This window comes from Oryza glaberrima, chromosome 5 (assembly GCF_000147395.1).
Source record: "Oryza glaberrima chromosome 5, OglaRS2, whole genome shotgun sequence".
In the NCBI taxonomy this organism is placed as follows: Eukaryota; Viridiplantae; Streptophyta; class Magnoliopsida; order Poales; family Poaceae; genus Oryza; species Oryza glaberrima.
This window is the reverse complement of record NC_068330.1, coordinates 675,792-688,913: the sequence shown is the minus strand read 5'-3', so window position 1 is coordinate 688,913 and position 13,122 is coordinate 675,792.

Sequence of the window (13,122 nt, the reverse complement as noted above, 5' to 3'; positions counted from 1 at the left end):
CTTTGGTGAATCTGAATGCATGCATCTGGCCATCATATGTTTAAGTGCTCAAAACCGTGTGATTAGAAATCTGCTTAAATATTTAATTTGATACTTTCAGTACTCAAAAGTCAAAACTATTGGAAACTAAATCAGATACGTGCAGAACATACGTACTGAAACATACTCCCTCCGTTTCGAAATGTTTGACACCATTAACTTTTTAGCACATGTTTAACCGTTTGTCTTATTCAAAAACTTTTGTGAGATATCTAAAATTATATGTCTACATAAAAATATATTTAACAATGAATCAAATGATAGTAAAAGAATTAATAATTACTTAAATTTTTTGAATAAGACGAACGGTCAAACATGTGATAAAAAGTCAACGGCGTCAAACATTTCGAAACGGAGGGAGTAATATGCTAGTTTCGTCGCCGTTTCTTGCAGAGGGGTCAGCGTGTTAATTGTAATTAATTAATTAAGAAGTGAAACAGCGGTGAGCTAGCTTAGCTAGCGTAATCAACTGGTTCTTCTTAAATTGATACTATCACACTGCACCCGAAGAGAAGAATACAGTATCCAGCCTCCCATTGAACCGCCCATAGCTAACCCCTAAAGCTGGCAACTTTGAGGTATAATTAATTCAGTAGTAGTAGTAGTAATTAAGTTTGTACAAGTTGATTTTATAGCTAAATAATCTCAGTCCTAACCCTAATGCACGCTGGCAGTTAATCATAATGCACGATCGTCATGAATTCATCATGATTCATGCATGCATACACTTGTTCTGATCGCATGCGAGCACACCGTTCCACAGTCATCTACTAGTACTACTGTGAGAATCCAGCAAGAATCTTTACGAATATCCATTTGTGAATCGAGTAGTAATTAATTAATTAATCAGATATTTGATTGGATCGGATCAGCTTGCTAGCTAGTAGCTAGCCCATTATCCCGTGCTTAATTGCTTAATTAATGGAGGAAGAGGTTATTGGAAGCTGGAGCTGAAGGTGGTCGCCGGCGGCGACGACGACGCATGAGCATGAGGGAGCTTTGGATCATGGCGAAATTGGCGAGATCTCCGATCACAGCTAGCTGGTCGCGTTGGCACAGGGCACCTAGCTATCGGCCGCGCAGCCGGCAGGGCACGAGGTTAACGTCGCAGCCGCATCGTGGCCGGCGAACTGCGCGTCCAAGGCTGCGGTGCACTCGCTGCTGGGCAGGGGCACGCCGGCGTCGCACCTCGCGGCCGGGAGTTCGCCGTCGCAGACGGGGAAGGCTACGGCGAGAGATCGATGGTGTGCGTGCTAGAAACGGCCCATGCAAATGCAATGCACGTTTATTGGGCCGAAACGGGATTCGACTTAACGTTTTGTGCCGGGACGCCCATATTAATCACTTGGCCCGAAAACGGGGTGTCAATTTCGTGCGGCCCAAGAACGGTGCAGTTAAGTAGTAGTACGTTCACTTACCTTCCCTTATCTTTTCGTCGGCTTTAATTGATGACAACATATCCTATGCACACAAGCCCTTACGTGTACACACATACACACCAACTAAAAAATGTCACCAAAAAATCTACAAAAAATCATACACATACTTTCAATTGTATTACACCTAGGGTTAAAATCTTAACGTCAAATTCATTATATTTTAGCCGTAACAAAAAAACAAAAAATCTGACCGTTTTAAGGTTGTAATTTTGTCAGAATTTTATCTTTTTTGTTATTCTCTATGTAGAATGAATTTGAATATGCGACTTTGCACGCAGATGTAATAATATTAAAAGTACATGTATGAATTTTCCTAGAATTTTTTGTGAAAATTTTTAGTTGGTGTACACGGTGTGTACACGCGAGGGCCTGTGTGCATAGGATACACTCCCTTAATTGATATCCCTATACCATAATATCTGAAATCTTCATCCCCTATCTTAACAAAATCATCGAAGTTAGATCCCGTAGCACTATTGATAGCTGATTTTATTGACGCAGTATCCTAATCAAGAAAAAGAAAAAAACAAGTATATGGATTTGGTCAATACACCGTGGCCCCACTCCATCACAAGGATGCCACGTCAGCGAAATCAGCCATCAACTTATGTTGGATCCGACTTGAACGATTTTTTAAGATGGGGGATAAAGATTTTCGGTATTATGGTTTAGGGATGTCAATTGAACTCGACGCATAGATGAGGGACGGTAAGTTGACTTATGCCGTGGATTTCAATTTACATGGGAAAAAGTACACGGAAGGTCCCTCAACTTGTCATCGAGTTACAAAATCGTCCCCCAACCGCAAAACCAGATATCCGACGTCTCTTAACTAATCAAAACCGGTCACAATAGCTCCTTCGGTGGTTTTGACCCGGTTTTATCCTACGTGGCGGCTGAGTCAGCGTGGGACCCACATCTCTCTGCTTATCTCTCTCTCACTCTTCTCTTGTCTTCTCTTCTCTAACTCGGCCGGCAGGGGGAGGAGCTGTGGGGCGGCGGCGGTGTAGCGGCCGCGCGCGGGCAACGGAGGAACAGCGCATGGGCGGCGAAAGGAGGAGCGGCAAGTGGGCTCCCCCGCCGGCTGTCGCCCATGAGGCCCACGAGGGAGAGGAATGGTGGCGGGGGGAGAGGAGCGGCGGCTGGGGAAGTGGAGTTGGGCGGCGATGGCGGTGGCGGTCGGCTTAGACCCAGCAAAGTTGCCGTCGCCGTTAGACCCAGCAGAGACCCAGAGGAGGTCGACGATGGAACCTGCACGTCCCGCTTCCAGTTGGCCGCCGGCGACGGCGGCGGTGGTGGAACCTGCATGTCGTCGTAGGCGCTCGTGTCCACGTCCTTGAGGAACCTGCACACCGCCCACCCCGTCCTGAGCACCACCACGCGCGGCTTCTCCCTCGGCTGCGTCGGCCTAAGGTCCAGCACCGCCGCCGTCGCCGTCGCCGTCTCGTCGTCCAACTCCTCTGAGGAAAGCGATGTGCTTCTAGTAGTTCTCTTTTCTCACTGGGCTCCATTTTCCAAGGAAAAGCGAAGCCAAGTCTCGTTCGTGTATCATGTTTTTGGGGTCACTTTCTTGTGTGTATATATCCCTCATGCTGTTGTTGCCATCAGATCAGTTATGTGAGATTCAAATTCACAATTCTGTGAATTGATCTGCAGGTTCTGGTGGTAATTCTGTAATTGTTTTTTTAATTGTTCGTGTGTGTGTGGGGGGGGGGGAAGGGAAGCAGATGGCGTGGTCGAGGATTGCGAGGGGCTCGCAGCTCACGCAGCCACTCCGGCGGCATACACGCTGCACAATCCGGCGGCGCTGGGCCAGCGCGCCTCGTCGGCGTTGGCGTTGTCGTTGCTTGCCGACAAGTACACGGCCGCCGCCGCCAGCTGAGCAGGGGGTCAGCACGACGTCACCTGCGCTGCGTCCCGTAGCGGAGGCGGCGACGAGGGTGGTGGAGTGCTCGGACACCGCTGACAAGATGGCGACGGCGGCGGTGCCGGACCTCGGGCCGACGCGGCTGGGGAAGAAGCCGCGTGAGGTGGTGCTCGAGATGGGGTGGGTGACGTGCAGGTTCCTCAAGGCGACGGCTGGCGGGGGAGCCCGCCCGCCGCTCCTTCCCCTGCCGCCCCTCCCCCGCTGCTCGCCCCGCGACTCATCGCCCGTCGCCGGTCGCCAACGCCCTTTTCCTCTGCCGTCTCGCAGAGAAGGGAGAGAGATAGAGATGAGGAAGGGTGAGAAGAGGGGAAAGGAGAGAGGAGGATGATGTGGCCGCACTGACACGTGGGTCCATGCTGACTCAGATGCCACGTAGGATAAAACCAGGGTCAAAACCACCGAAGAAACCTAAAACGAACGGTTTTGTAAGTTAAGGAAGGTCGGATATCTGGTTTTACCGTTGGGAGACGATTTTATAACTCGATGACAACTTGAGGGACCTTCAGTGTACCTTTTCCATTTACATGCAGCTCGTTTCTTGTTGGACCGGAACTTACGTGCGACCGTACTAGTTGGGCCAGAACAGGATTTCCATTTCGGGCGGCCCAAAGATGGAATAAGTTCACTTAGTGACCCTCAAAACTGATCGAAATCTAATCCGTGACTCTAAACCACAAAACCGGATATCTCGACCCCCAAACTCTTAAAATCGGTAACTCCTTGGTGGTTTTGGAGGGCGGTTTTGCTGACGTGGCGCCTACATGGCGGTATTGACCGGGTCTCCTTTACACGTGGCGTTGAGGTGGCATTTAGAATTTAAAAATATGTGTGGGACCCATTTGTCGGTGGTACTAAAAAACATTTGTGGGACCCACGTGTCACTTCTCTCTCCCCTCCCTCCAGTTCCTTCTCCCTCCTCGCCGCTCCCTCTCTCTCTCCCTCTATCTCCTGCGGCGGACGGCAAGGGCCGGAGCAGCGGGCGGAGACGGTGGCGAGCGGCGGAGGCGCAGGCGTGACGCGGCGGCTTGCGACTGCGAGCGACAGAGATGTGGGAGTGGCGGCGGTGGCGCCCGGCCCGAGCTCCACCGCCTCCTCACCGACGGCGACCAGTCGTTCGAGCAAGAGGACGGCGGCGGAAGGCACACGTGGCGGGGTCGACGACGACAACGTCCTCCACCGTCACCGCCGCCGCTCATGTCGACGCGGTCCAAGTCGATGCGGTGCCCGAGGCGAAGCCGGCGAGGGCGAGCGGCCCGGCCACCCAACCCAGCTGCCACGCTCCACGCCAGTGCCAGCACGCCAGAGCCGATCACCGCCGTAACAATGTGTGCCGTCGCCGTCCATACCGTGCCTGCAAAAAAGACCCAGTTAACCGGAATCGTCACCGGCGCAAACGAACCAAACAATTCTCAATCTCAACCCAACTCGCAAGGTGTCCCAAGAAAACAAATAGCCGATCATCCATGCGGCATGCACGCCGTAACCAGTCAAAAGAAAACCCCCCAAAAAAACCGGGGAGAAGAAATCAGGAACCAGCGAGGACGAACACGTACGCACCTTTCCGCTCGTGCTCGCCGCTCTCGACGTCTTCCGGTGCGGCGTTCTTGTCGCGTATCTGGACGGTAGGCCATATATATAGGGAGGCCGCGTGTGCCTCCCACCGTCGTCCTCCTGCTCGAACGCCTGGTCGCCGTCGGCGAGGAGGCGGTGAAGCTCAGCCTAGGCGCTGCTGACGCCCGTCGTTCAGTGCCTGCCGCCTCCACTCCCGTGTCTCCGCCGCTCACAGTCGCAGGCCGCCGCGTCACACCCGCGCCTCCGCCGCCATCTCCGCCCGCCGCCGCTCCGGCCCTCGCCACCCGCTGCGGGAGAGAGAGAGAGAGAGAGAGAGAAAGAGAGGGAGCGTGTGCCTCCCACCGCGCGCGGCGAGGGCCGGTTGCCGCCGCCGCCATTCCCGCCTCTCCGCCGCTCGCAGTCGCAGGCCGCCGCGCCACGCCCGCGCCTCCGCAGCTCGCTGCCGTCTCCGCCCGCCGCTGCTCTGGCCCTCGCCGTCCGCCAGACTGCTGCAGGAGAGAGGGAGAGAGAGAGAGAGGGAGTGGCGACTGGCGAGGAGAGAGAAGGAACTGGAGGGAGAGGGAGGGGAGAGAGAAGGGACACATGGGTCTCACAATTTTTTTTATGTGTCACTGACAAATGGATCCCACATATATTTTTAAATTCTAAATGTCATCTCAACGCCACGTGTAAAGGAGACCCGGTCAATACCACCACATAGACGCCACGTCAGCAAAATCGTTCTCTAAAACCGTTAAGAGAGTCAAATTGTACCGATTTTAAGAGTTTGGAGGTCGAGATATCCGGTTTTGTGATTTATGGTCACGGATTAAATTTCGATCACTTTTAAGGGTCACTAAGTGAACTTATTCCCCCAAAGAACGGGGTATTTGGAGTTTCGCGCGGCCCATTTTTTGTTGGACCGTATTGGGATTTCGCTATCGTGAGGCCCAAGTACGCAGGGTTGGCTGGACCAGAACCTGCCGCCGGCCCGGCACCAATATGTGGGCCACAATAATGGGCTCACGTAGCCCGTCTTATCGGCCTTTGCAGCCCATATTGGAAGCCTAAACATTTGGCCTATGATACTATATGCTGGATCACTTTGGACCTTATAGCGTTTGACCAGATTCAGGCCAGACAATCTCACCCAAAAAAAAAAAAGCAAATTTAGTGCTCGTACTGCCGACCTTCATGATAGAATTTCATGATCTCGAGTTTGGACTGAAATTTATGTGGGACAGTAAATGCATATGGCATCAATAACATTTGTTCTTGGTATAAAAAAAAACACCCGGTCAACGTCGGCGTCGACGGCCCGGGACGGCGGAGGTCTAAGCACTATGAATAGTGGAGGTTTAGAAATGTGACGAAGTAAAAACCGATCCCATCAGCTCGTGTCTAGTTTGCTAGTTCTAACTAAACGATGAATGATGATGGTTGAAAGTGGGCTAATTGGTGGCGCATGGCGTCAACTCACCTGAAACGGATAAAGATGGCACCAATGGAGGTTTGCACGGCGCACTAGGGGCGACTAGATGACTTCCACTTGTCAAATTTGGCCGTTTCAGGAGAATATGACGGGAAGCAGAGAAGCAGGGATGTGTTGAGGTCGTTTGGTTTTCTTTTCTTTTTCGGTTGTGCGTTCTCCTTCTTATTTAGGTGTGAGTCTAAGTACTCTTATATCTTTTGAGAAAATTTATAAAATGCCATTGACAAGCACCCTAATCCCAAAAATACCATCGACAAGTGCAACTTCCCGAAAATACCATCGTACAAGCCTATTTGTCCCAGAAATGCCATCACAGCCGAACTGCTGTTAACTCCTCTCCGTTAGGTTGTATGGAAAGACAATCTTACCACTGGGCAAACATTTGCTCACACATCATTCTGTATTGTTTGCTCATGCAACATTATTTTGCATTGATGCATATTTAAATTCAGACATAATTATTTTGCTATCAATCAAATTATTCCAAAATTACATTCACAAATTTTGGCATCAAAATTATTTCAGAAATTTTGCTATCTTCTCTCCGCTCGTCGCCTGAGAGGCTGCTGCCGACATGCCGCCGCCTGGGGCCGATGCGCCACCGCTTGGGAGCCACGCGCCGCTGCCTGGGGGCCCCGCGCCACCACGCCGCAGCCTGGAGCGCCGCATTGCTGCCAGGGGCCGCCGTGCCGTCGCCTGGGAGCTGCGCGCCGCCGCCGGGGGCCCTCGCGCCACCACGGCGCGGCCTGGAGCTCCGCATCGCCGCGGCCTAGGAGTGTCGCGCCGCCACCAGGGGTCGCCGTGCCGCCGCCTGGGAGCCGCGCCGCCGCCGGGGGCCCCCACGCCGCCTCCTATAGGTCCGCCGCATCGTCCCCGTCGCCATAGGGTTAGGTTTAGGGTTGTCTCTGATTTTCCCAATTTCTTTTCTTTTACCGGACTGAGATAGTATAATTTGGAGTGAGGGCAATTTGGTCATTTTTATAAAATTTTGTTCTAACGGTGTGGACTAAACGGTACATTGACTGTGATGGTATTTCTGGGACAAATAGGCTTGTACAATGGCATTTCTGGGAAGTTGTGCTTGTCGATGGCATTTCTGGGATTAGGGTGCTTGTCAATGGCATTTCATGGATTTTCTCATATCTTTTTGGCTGTGTATATCCCTCGTGAATATAAAGGCCGGATTAATTGAAATCCATTATTAAAAAAATAAAAAAAACATCAGTTGTTCCTTACTACGGAGTATTGAGTAAAGGATACGACAAGTGGAGAACTTATATATTCAGACATGCTGCTGCATGGATGAACTTAACTCACGATCGAGACAGGATTCTCGCAGGAATCGAATTGCGACACGATGCTCACATGTACGTTCAGATATATTTTGCTGCTGGGAGATGTACCGATGCTTCCGATGGCCACAGCAAGGCGATCAAAAATGCTCAACCAACCCAGATCTCTTCAGCCTTCACCTCTTCCTTTTCGTAACAAAAAACCATTATCTTAATTACAAGCTCAAAAAGGCAAATCAAGGAGGTAATTAATGAAGTCATTGGTATGAAACAAGAGTAGAGACGACGATCGATGACTGAAACATTCAGAGATTTATTTTAACACACCGCCCGCGTGCACCACGCCGACCAGCTATCAAGCTACCTCATGTATATATCGTCATGCAGGCATGGTTAATCAATTTACTATATTAATTAAGCAAGCAAGCTTAATTAAGCTAATTTCAACCTACAGCTAAGTAGGACTCGCACATCTCGCCATCACAAAAGTTGATTAGCATGTGAGCCCACCAATTGATTAAAGCCATTTTGTATACTTTCACATTACATCACAGTCACTACCTAATTAATTAATTAACTAACTAGTGACTCCGTCTGATATATATGTAATTAAGAAATTAACAATGCATGATTTGTTTGCTGGTTTCTTGGAAGCCAACCACCACCTCCCAATTACTTGGACCCTGGACTGTCCTCATTTCTATATTACTACTTGGATTATATGTGTGTGCATGTGTCACTAGTCTAGCTATGTGTATCTCATTACCATCAGCAAAAGAATCTGTACATTCTTCTGATGGCAAACTGGTTAATCACATGCATGCTGAAATTAATGAAGAGTGCACTGATCATGAATTAGTAGCTAATAATAAAATCAAGAGTAAATTCACTGTGTACTCCAGAAAACTCACTCAATCCCTTTCATACCTCTGAAATTTACCCGATCCCTTCTATACCCTTTAAATTTCAACTTGATCCCTTCCATGCCCTTACCGTTACATTTTCCTTCATTTCACTATTACGTTTGGCTGCAAATATCTTTTTTGCCCTTGATGTTTTAGGTTTGAATTTAAACTTGAAATCCGATTGAAAATTTGGTTTGAGTATACGGTATGTGTATTTTATGAAACTAGTGAGACTAAATAATTAGTGCAGAAAATTTTTACATAAATTTTGAAAATAAAACAAATGTAATAAATAAATTAAAATATTTATTTAAAATTTTAATAGGACAATGGATTTTTTTATCGGGAGCATTCATAAAAAAAATATTTCAAGCATTGGTAGTCCTATCTTTGTATGAATGCTCCTAGTTTTTTATGACTTTTTTGAAAATAAATACATATTTTTTTCATTATGTCGGTGATATGGATCCGGGGGTATGCATAGCGGAGGGAAGTATCCTTCCCTCTGGTCACGTGGCCACGTGGCCTCGCCTTCCCCCGCCCCTCGGATGGCGCTGAAGTGGCCAAGGGGCCTCGGGGTACCACGTCACACCCCTCGGGCTTTTGAGGCATACTACCCCGAGGCCCTCGCCCGGCCACCACGTGGCGAGGAGAGCGGGCGCGCGGAAGGCACGGTTTAGCGCCTTCAATGCGCGGCGCCCCAACCATCCCTCACTGCATTTAATGCGGTGTGGGTGGACGTGCGGCGCAGCGCGACTGACCCCTGTCAGTCGGGCATGACCGGTCACAGGAGATTGGACGGGCCGCAGTGCCCCCATATTCCGCCCTATGTCAGGCGGAGCGGAGTTAGGTATGCCCCATCCCATCTAAGCACTATCAGGAGTAACCTCTGCGCGTGGTGAGCCACCAAAATCTCCATTCATTTAAAGGAGAATGACAGAGGTGACCCCCGTGTCAAGCGGGGGTCAGCACTGGGCCCCACCCGAGGACGCGCGACCATCATACGTCCGACTGAAGACATGGATGGCGGCCTAATCCCGTCAGGGTGGGTCCCCCTCCCGTGGAGGGGTAGGCATGGACGTTGCATGTGGCATCCCCTTGAACTATAAAAGGAGGACCTCACTCCCCAGGAAAGGGGACGACTCTTGGATAGCTTGAGCTTTAGAAGAAGAACATCTAGGTTACCCTCCAGAGCACATGACCTCTTGTGAAAGTTAATCATAATTTCATACACACAGGAGTAGGGTATTACGCTCCATAGCGGCCCGAACCTGTATAATCACACGTCTTCCACACATCCCCGAGAGCGATTTAGTAGTTAAACGCCAAGCGGAAGTAGGCCCTTGATCATCGTGCCATCTCCCCCGGCCGAACTCACAAAAGGGGGGGGGTCTCACGACCATCCGCTAGAGAGGATCACTCCTCCACACATTATCTAAAAATAATTTTTGTGATGAATAATGCATCATAAAAAAAACTCATAACTATAATAGTCTCATGTGACAAACTTTTATATTTTTAATAATATAATTCATAAATTTCTATGTTCATCTAAAGGGTAAAATGGTCATTTTTATAGAAATTAGACGGTCAACTGAAGGGAGGGGTATGGAAGGGATCAAAATCAAATTTTGGGTGTTGTCGGTGATATGGGCCCGGGGGTCCCTGGTCTAGGGGAAAAGAACGCCCTTCCCGTGTGGCGGATACGGTGGGCCCAGTCCCCCCGAATGGGCCACGCCCTCGGAAAGAGAGCTTCCGCTTTCTTCCCCTCCCCTCGGGCTCGGGGTGCCCCGTCACACCCCTCGGGCCCGAGGGGTTGGATCACCCCGAGGACCTCGCTTCGTTGCCACGTGGCGGCCATGTGTGGGGTTGAGCGGGCGGGAGCGCCGTCCGCCAGGCGCATTTATGAGTGGCATTGCAACCGCCCCCACGTTTAATGCGGCGTGGCTCGGCGTGCACCGCAGGCTGTTTGACGTGCGCCTGCGACCGCTTTTTGACCAGTCTGTGACCCGCCAATGGACGGATGGGACGGGCGGCAGTCCACCCACGTCCTGGTTTGTGTCAGGCGGCGTGGGGGCAGGTATGCCTTGTCCCATCATGCACAGCGGCGGGTCCTGCAGGTTGGTCCGCCCAATGTGTGTGTGCCCACAAAGTCGCCAAACATTTAATAGGGAATGATAGGGGATGTCCCCCGTATCAACCGTAAAGTTTCGGTGGGGGCCACCCAAGGTTAGCCGCATGGATCGCTTCCGGCCCAAGGCACAAGACACTTTTTAATATAGGCAATGTGGGCCCCTCTCCCGCGGGGAGAGCGTAGGGGCAATGCATGTGGTATCCCCTTCGTCTATAAAAGGAGGACCCTGCCCTACGAGTGAAGAGAGGTCTCTGAGAAAACCGGATTCTTGGAAGAGGCTGGCCAAGCCCTAGTTTGTAATCCCAGGATCTAAAATCTTTGTAACCACACGAAGGTCATCACACAGACAAGAGTAGGGTATTACGCTTGATAGCGGCCCGAACCTGTATAAACCCTCTCTCTCACTCTCTCGCCTTCCACCTTGTGAGCTTGATTCTCGCAGATTCACCTCGCTCGTGCGAGAACACATTCCTCAGTATTGCACCCGGTCCCCTGGCCGGACTCACAAAGGGGGGCCTCACAGCCTCCCGCTAGAGAGGATAACCCTCCGACAGGTGTATATAAGGAAGTAAGCAAAATTCAGGGGCATAGAAGGGATTAGTTAAAATTTCAGAGGCATATAAGAGATTTTCTCTAAAAATAAATGAATATGAGAACCAAAATTAGGCAGTATGTATTGAGCTCACTAATTAATTATTTGCACTAATCATTGGTCAAGCAGTAGTTAATTTCCCATCAGTTTCCCATTACACTCCACTAAATGAGAGTGGTGGTAGCTATGTATATTTTCCACTGAATAATGTGGTCACAGTCATCTACAAGCATCATTTTCATGGAGCTTGTTGGGTAGTTTTCATGTTCCACATATTTAAAAATATATACTTGACTACTAACTGATGGAGCATTCGATTCTCAGCTTTCTCTGAAAAGTTCCTCCCACATAGGCTGTCATTTCAAATGATGATTAGAAGAACTCATCAACACCACTGAGAAAACAGAAAAAGGGCTCATTAGTTGTGGTGCCTTGGTGTGCCATGAGTTGACAACTAATCACTGAACTGAAACAAGTTGTTGTCTGCAGCCTCAAACATCCCTTTCTCCCCTTTTTTGCAGATTTGTGACACAAGGACACATACACTGCTGCTACATACATTCCCTATCATTAGGCCACATGAATGATGCAAGTTAAAGTAATGGGAATTGATTAAAGTTTGTTATAATTTATGCATATGGATTAGTAGCAAACCAACAAGCTAGAGAGACAGACATTCAGAATGAAGGACAGCAGCAATAGCAATAGCAACAGGATGACCCATCACCAGCAAAATGCAGGTGATTTGGCTAGTGTGTGGTTGGGCAGCTAGCAGCTGACACTAATTAGTAATTAATTAGTAATTAACTAGGAACAGGAGGGGCATTAGCCACCTAATCCGTCCTCTAGGCACGGTGTTGGCGCGTGGCAGAGCCAAATCTGTTTCTTAATCCTGAGAGGACCAAGCAAAATTAAAAGGGCATTATCGCTGATACGCGAGATCAGCCTGCTGCCTGTTCGTCTGCATCATGCATGGTCTGTCTGTCTATGGTTTGTGCGATTTGATTTGATCGGTTAACTTTTCGGTGAACATCATGTGAGTGAAGTTGTCAACTGTTGATGAAATCGATCGATACGTGGTCGGTCCACTACTGACAGCAACACGCCACAGATCGAAGCTGTTGAAGAGTGAAGTTTCATCAGACATTTTAAAAGTGAACAAGGTATCTTTTTTATCAATAAAATCTACTATCATGTTTTTGTTGCAAAAAGAGCTATAGTTCTGAACTTCTTATGAAAATCAATACTACAAGAGTGAGGTTTCAGACTTTCGTTTTCGTTTGTTGTGCGTTGTGCTACTGTAAAATACTACAGTCAAGTCGAGTAGTCGACCACAGGTCAGTCCTGAATCTCTAAACAAGTCAGGTGATCGATTGATCACTGTTAATTGTGCTTTCACATATGTATCATTTTGTCCACCACCTATCGTTATAAGTAGGAGTAGTACAATACAGCAATGGTAGTCTGATTTGGTCGATCCATCGATTAGCATTCAGTCTATATATTGCCGGCCGGTTTCTGAATATGCATGACTACTAAACACGCAGTAATTTGACTAGCTTGCTGTCAATTGTCATTGGCAAGGCATCAGAGAAGCAGTAATAATTCATCATCCAGCATGCAAGCATGATGATTTTTTTTTTTTTTTGAAACAATCAAGCGTGATGAATTGAACTGCACACATCTGCATGAATGTTAATCCACGACGTCCCTACCACCAGCAGATCAATTTGGCACACGCCACCTCTGCA